We start from the raw sequence: 7,816 nt of genomic DNA, 5'->3' as shown, positions 1-7,816 counted from the left end.
CCCTTCCCGTCCCATCCATCCCTTCCCTGTGGTAGAGAGAAGGTCTGTGGCTGTCCTGGGTTCCCAAGCCCCCCGCGGTAAGCTCTGTGTGAGGAGGGGCTTTGCTGCTCGGGCTCCCCAGCCTCCCGCAGCCAGAGCAGCAGAGGCCCTCGGAGGGCACCCGGCGCATGCCTGAAGGACAAGCTCGTCCACCACCCTGCGGTTCCAGACGAGCCTCTTATTTACCAAACACGCACTGTGCAGGGCAACGCTTGGCGACGATAACAGGATGAGTGTTTGTGGGCGGAAAGATGAGCTCCTGACCCCACCTTAGCTTTTCCTGCTCAGGACATCCCAGGGACTGGGGCTCTGTCCCCTCCCTCAGCTTCCTTTAAAGAGCTGTCTGTCCTTCAGGACCCTCAGGACTGCGGCGTTGCCTCCTGTGGAAATCTGCCCCATCCCTGGACCAGGCCAGGCGGACTTCCAGCTGCAGCACCCCGTGTCTTCCGGGCAGCACCTTGAAACGTTGAGGAAGTTGTGTCATCCCTTGCCAAAGTCTGTCTCCCACTGGCGACAGTGGGGCCCCAAAGACGGGGATTTTGGCCTCGGTCTGCTTGACCGTGAGCTTCCCACCACTGGGCCTAGCATGTTGCAGGCGATGGATAAATATTTGTGGAATGAAGGAATGCAAAAGGGACAACTCGGGGCAGAGATAAGGAATCATAGGGCGGAGGGGACCTTGTGGATGTGGGTGGCTGGGGATGGCCAGCTGGAGAAGGTGACATACAGGACAGACACGAGGTCCAGTGAGAGCCAGGCCTTGCTAGGAGTCGATGCCATAGAGACCTGTGGGCGCCGCCCATGCCACAGAGTGACCTCCAGACTCAAAGCTTGCCCTTCCAGTGCTCGCCGAGGGCTCTGCGGACACTGCCACTCACTCCGCCTGTCCCCGGATCCCCAGAGCTTGGGAAAGCCTGGCACCTCCTTGCCCCGTGCAGGGCTCAGGCCTCGTGATGGCCGCTCGACTCTCCCCTCTCTTCACTGTTTGACTGAAGACCTCCCTGGTGGAATTTGGGCCTGGTATTAACCCTGGGACCCTGGCGGCCACCCTCCACTGGGCTCTCAAAACCAGACCCCACTCCCCTTCCCCCTGAGCTGCCATCTCAGAGGCACACAGGCAGACCCTGGGTCTCCCCAGATCTTGCTGGGTTTCCTTTCCGTGGTTCCTGAACTTTCGCTGCCCCCCCCCAGTTAGGTGGGAGAGCCTCTCATCTGGCAGTGGGTGGCGGACGGAGGCAGCGGGGAGGGGATAGGAGAACAGGGGCTGCACACTTCCACCGGGGATCTAGGCACCATGTTGGGCACAAGACGGCTCAGCATGCAGAGGCCTTCTCTCCTGCTCGCCCCCCGGCCCTCCTGCCCCGGTGCCAGGCACTTCTCCGGCCGTGCTCCCTGGAGAATCTGAGCAGAACATTCCTCTGGGAGGCTTGTGATTGTCTGTTTACAAAGGAGGAGACTCTCCCCTCCCTCCCCGATTCTCTTCCTTCTGGGGGTGTTTAGAGCAGATCGTCTACCCTCACATGTACCCCGAACCGTAATTCCTGATTCGTTTCCTGCTCACACATCCCTTCGTGCGTCTGCCTCTCCTGCTCGCCCCCCGGCCCTCCTGCCCCGGTGCCAGGCACTTCTCCGGCCGTGCTCCCTGGAGAATCTGAGCAGAACATTCCTCTGGGAGGCTTGTGATTGTCTGTTTACAAAGGAGGAGACTCTCCCCTCCCTCCCCGATTCTCTTCCTTCTGGGGGTGTTTAGAGCAGATCGTCTACCCTCACATGTACCCCGAACCGTAATTCCTTATTCGTTTCCTACTCACACATCCCTTCACTGGGCTGTGAGGGAGCACCTGTTTGGCGGCCACATCCCAAGGACACCAAAGGGCAGAGAATGTCAAAGTTTTGGTCTAAGGACCTCTTTATGGTTTTTGTTTTTTGCTTGTGTGTTTTGAGATTTATTTATTTATTTATTTTAGTGGGAGGGTTGAGAGAGGGAGACAGACAATTCCCAAAGCAGACTCCCTGCTCAGTGCGGAGCCCTACCCCTGGGCTTGATCCCGTGACCCCGAGGTCATGACCTGAGCCGAAACCAAGAGTGGGACACTTAACCCACTGAGCCACCCGGGCTCCCTGGACCTCTTTGCACTTTAAAAAATCATTGAGGGGCGCCTGGGTGGCACAGCGGTTAAGCGTCTGCCTTCGGCTCAGGGCGTGATCTCGGCGTTATGGGATCGAGCCCCACATCAGGCTCCTCTGCTATGAGCCTGCTTCTTCCTCTNTAAAAAATCATTGAAATTCTCAGAAAGCTTTTGATGATGTGGATTATCAACATTTACTGTATTAAGAATTATTGAGACATTGAAAAATATTCATTTGAGGGGCACCTGGGTGGCTCAGTTGGTTAAGCGACCTACTCTTGATCTCAGCTCAGGTCTTGATCTCCAGGTGGTGAGTTCAAACCCCTCATTGGGCTCCACGCTGGGCATGGGGCCTACTTTAAAAAAAAATTGTTGGAAAGTAACAATAAACCCATTACCTAGTACTACCCTAAAAACATTTTATGGAAAAGAATAACCGTATTTTCCAAAACCAAAAAAAGAAAAAAAAATCCACGAGAATGGTGGTATTGTGTTTTTTGTTTGTTTGTTTTGTTTTTGTTTTACATTCTGCAACTCCCTTTCCTATCTGGCTTAATAGAAGGCAAGTGGGTTCGCACATCGGCTTCTGTCTTCAGCCTGTGGTGATCTCACACATCATGTAGCCTGTGGAAAATTCCACTGCACAGAGTGAGAGAGGCAAATGACCTGTTACAAAATAGCCGTGACCTCATGACCCCCTGAGAAGGACTCATGTGCTAAGGGGACAGGTTCTAAGGCGCTTCCGGGCTGGTGATGGGCAGGGCAGGAGGGTCAGAGGGGGCTGGGGGTCGCCAGCCTGCCTCAGGGACCCTGCAGCCGGTGCAGCCCCCTCTTCAGCCTCCCCGGACTTCTTCCCTCCCCATCTTCCTCCCTGAGCTTCCTTTTCCTGCTCCTCAGTGTCCCCGCAGTCTCAGCGTCTCAGCTGAGCTCGGGATTTGCAGGACCTGAAGCCTGTAGCTCCGGTTTTCACCCGGTGTGTGGCCTTGGGCAAGTTACGCAGCCTCTCTGACCCTCATCTACCCCCTCTTAGTGGCGAGGGAGCTAAGATCTGACTCATGGCAGCACTGGAGAGTCAAGGAGATTTTATAGTTAGCAGAGTGTATGATGCGGCTTTTCCCTAGATGCAGGGAATGCGCAAATTCTTGGGCCCTACACTGTACAATGTAGAAAAAAGGTGAGGTTTCATTCATAAACAAATATTCACCGAGCGCCTCCTGTGAGCCCGGCGCTGGGGAACACGTGTAACGTGCCAGAGTTCATACTGTGAAATTCTGGGCAGCCGTTTAAAAATGAGGTANCTGGAGAGTCAAGGAGATTTTATAGTTAGCAGAGTGTATGATGCGGCTTTTCCCTAGATGCAGGGAATGCGCAAATTCTTGGGCCCTACACTGTACAATGTAGAAAAAAGGTGAGGTTTCATTCATAAACAAATATTCACCGAGCGCCTCCTGTGAGCCCGGCGCTGGGGAACACGTGTAACGCGCCAGAGTTCATACTGTGAAATTCTGGGCAGCCGTTTAAAAATGAGGTATTAGAACACGGTCAGAGCTTCAAGGGGCGCCTGGGGGGCTCAGTTGGTTAAGTGTCCCACTCTTGATTTTGGCTCAGGTCAGGATCTCAGGGTCGTGGGTTCGAGCTCTGCATTGGGCTCTGTGCGCAGCGTGGTGCCTGCTAAAGATTCTCTCCCTCCCTCTGCCCCTCCCCCTAACCCCCCACTCATGTGCATGCTCTCTCTCTCAAAGAAAAAAAGATTTAGGGGCACCTTGGTGCCTCAGTTGGTTAAGCATTTGACTCCTGATTTCAGCTCTGCTCTTGATCTCAGGGTCATGAGTTAAATAAATAGAGCTTCAAGATATATTTCTTTCTTGGGGTGCCTGGGTGGTGCAGTCGTTAGGTGTCTGCCTTCGGCTCAGGGCGTGATCCCGGCTTTATGGGATCGAGCCCCACATCAGGCTCCTCTGCTGGGAGCCTGCTTCTTCCTCTCCCACTCCCACTCCCCCTGCTTGTGTTCCCTCTCTCGCTGGCTGTCTCTATCTCTGTCAAATAAATAAATAAAATCTTTTTTAAAAAAAAGATATATTTCTTTCTTTTTTGTATTTAATTAATCAAATTTTTTTAGTAATCTCTACACCCAGTGTTGGCCTCGAATTCATGACCCCAAGATCAAAGTTACATGTTCTACTGACTGGGCCACACAGACACCTCCAAGACATATATATATATATTTTTTTTAAATTTAATTATTTGATATTGAGAGAGAAAGCACAAGAAGGGGGAGACGCAGATTCCCTGCTGAGCAGGAAGACTGACTCATGGCTTGATCCCAGCACCCTGAGATCATGACCTGAGCTGAAGGCAGATGCTTATCTGACCGAGCCACCCAGGTGCCCTCTTTTATTTTTTGTTTTAAGATTTTATTTATTTATCTGAGACAGAGAGAGACACAAGCGGGGAGGAGGAGCAGAGGGAGAGGGAGAAGGCGACACCCTGCTGAGCGGGGAGTGTGACCCGGGACTCAATCCCAAGACCCTGGGATCATGACCTGAGCCAAAGGCAGATGCTTAACTGACTGAGCCACCCAGGCGCCCCGCTCTGCAGACATATTTCTAAGTGGAAAAAGCAAGTTGCAGAATGATAATATATGAATAGGAATATATGGCACCATTTATTTATAAAGCATTTAAACACATTTTTTCTCTTAAATATCTAATGTTTAGATGTTAATTAGAAATCTAATTTCCCAGGGGCACCTGGGTGGCACAGTGGTTAAGCGTCTGCCTTCGGCTCAGGGCGTGATCCCAGGCGTTCTGGGTTCGAGCCCCACATCAGGCTCCTCTGCTAGGAGCCTGCTTCTTCCTCTCCCACTCCCCCTGCTTGTGTTCCCTCTCTCGCTGGCTGTCTCTCTCTCTGTCAAATAAATAAAAAAAATCTTAAAAAAAAAAAGAAATCTAATTTCCCTTATATAGTTTAAAGCAGTAGTGTGTTTCTATCTTGTATATCTGAATGTCAATTACAAATATAATTAAAGACCTCATATAATTTAAGATAGACTAGGGGCACCTGGTTGGCTCAGGCTGAAGAGCATGTGACTCTTGATCTTGGGGTTGGGGGTCATGAGTTCAAGCCCCACACTGAGCGTAGCACTTACTTTAAAAAAGAAAACAAAAATTTAAACAAACTTACAAAACACATTATTTAAAATACGTTAGGGGCGCCTGGGTGGTTCAGTCGTTAAGCGTCTGCCTTCGGCTCAGGTCGCGATCCCAGGGTCCTGGAATCTAGACCTGCAGGCTCCCTGTTCAATAGGGAGCCTGCTTCTCCCTCTCCCTCTGTTGCTCCCCCTGCTTGTGCTCTCTCTGACAAATAAATAAATAAAAGCTTTTAAAAAATGTTATTACAAAAGTCATCGCTATACTTACATTTAAACCTTTTCTAAAGCATCAGTCACATAGGGTCAATTCACTTCCTTGTGATTTTCATACTTGGTTTAATTATTTTCTTCCTAGGGGTCAGTTATATTATTGTTTTCACGTTTTAAAAATTGAGTAAAATTCAATAAAGCACATCTCAAATGTGCAGCTCCATCAACAGTCACCGAGTAAATATGCTCCTGTAACCAGTACCCAGACAAAGATCTAGAACATTCCATCACCTGTCGAGATCCCCTCCTGCCCTTTCTTGTCCATTCACCCCACAGGAGCGCGGTCACCGCTATTCTGACTTCTGCCACCAGGGATCCGTTCCCCTGTTCTTGAACTTTAACCCTCACAGGATATACTTTTGTGTCCGGCTTCCTTTTGCTTTAATGTTCTGTCTGTGATTCATGCAGACGAGTAGTGGGTCAGGGTTCTTCCTTGCCGTGCAGAGCTCCACTGTATACATAGAACTCAATGTATTCATTCAGCCCACTGTTAACAGACATTTGGGCTATTTTCAGTTTGGGATTATGATAAACAAAGCTGCTCAGATCATTCTTGTGCATCTCTTTTTTATGGACATATATTTTCATTTCTCTTTGGCAAATGTCCAGGTGTGGAATTGTCGGGTCATATAAGGCCTGCCTGCCTTCCTTCCTTCGTTCCTTCCTTCCTTCCTTCCTTCCTTCCTCTCCCTCTCTTTCTTTCTTTTTACAAGTTTTTTTTTTAAATTTTATTTTTAAGTAATCCCTACACCCACCGTGGGGCTCGAACTCACAACCCCGAGATCAAGAGTTGCCTGCTCTGCTGACTGAGCCAGCCAGGCGCCCTTGACTCCACGTTTCCTGTGGGTTCTCAGACATGTAGGTAAACACTGAGACCAAGGCTACACCGACACTGATCATTGGTTCCCCCTTGAGGGGCTGGGGTGACGGGGGTGAGAGGCCTGAACTTGCAATGGCGATCCAATAGGACCAGAGTCTTACCTGTAGTCTCTCACATTTTTTTAAAAGACACATACTCATGTATGACTATGCAATGGAATTTGAAAAATAATTCAATTGCCCGCCACTGTATCTGGGTCACAGAGGGATCAAGATAACATGACGAGTAACTTCCACTTCCAGGGCCGATGCAGCAGCTGGGACTGACGTTGCCTTCCTGCTGTAAACACCGGGAAACTGGACGAAGTATGCGAACCAACCCTTTTCGGACAGCGAACAGCCAGCATCTCGGCCTGTGATCCCGGAATGAGAGGCAGTGACGTGTGCCCCGCGATGACCACCGAGCTTCCCGTCCAGAGTGGTGCCTTCCAGCTTACGACATGGGGCAGGCAGAGCAGAACAAGGCAGAGCCGCCTAAGATGAGGCAAGCCAGTTCCCTGGGCATGTGATGTGTGCAGCTGCCTAGGGTCCCGAGCCTAGAAGGGCCTCGTGCTGGGGTTGATGCCCTGCTCTTCCTGTCTTGAAAATCTTCACTTTTGACCAGGGCCTGGATTTTCATTTTGCGCCAGACCTGGAAAATTCTATAGACAGTCCAGGGAGGCGTAGATTAGAGTCAGGGAGGCTGAATTGGTTAGACTGTGCGGAACTGCAGAGGAGGGAGCAACTCTGAGAAGTCTAGAACCCTCAGGGACCCCCCCCCCACCCCGTCTTTTCTGGGATGTCCTGATGGTTATTTGTATGTGTGCATTTGACCCGGCTGCCGGTTGGCCCAGACATTTGGTCAAACGTCCTTCTGGGTGGGTGTGTGAGGGTGTTTCTGGATGAGATCAGCATTTGAATGGGTGAGCTGAGTGAAGGCGATGGCCCTCCACAATAGGGAGGCCCTCAAGCAATCCGATGAAGGCCTGATGGAACCGAGAGAGGCGGAGGAGCACCCGCCTGGCTGCTGAGCCGCGCTACGCACTGGTCTTCCGCCGTCTTGGACTAGAATCCGAGCATCGAATCATCTTGGGTTTTGAGCCTGCTGGCTTTCAGACCGGAAGTTCCACCATTGGCTCTCCTGGGTCTCCAGCTTGCTGATGGCAGCTCTCGGGCTTGTCAGCTTCCCTAAATGCAGGTGCTGCTTCTCTTTAAATGTGTATGTACCTCCTGGGGGCGCCTGGCTGGCTCAGTCCGAAGAGCATGTGACTCTCGATGGGGGGTCGTGAGTTTAAGCCCCACACTGGGTGTAGAGAGTGTACTAAACAAACAAACAATATATATATGTGTATATATACACACACACACT

This window comes from Ailuropoda melanoleuca, chromosome 13 (assembly GCF_002007445.2).
Source record: "Ailuropoda melanoleuca isolate Jingjing chromosome 13, ASM200744v2, whole genome shotgun sequence".
Taxonomy (NCBI): Eukaryota; Metazoa; Chordata; class Mammalia; order Carnivora; family Ursidae; genus Ailuropoda; species Ailuropoda melanoleuca.
This window is presented reverse-complemented; position numbering follows the sequence as displayed.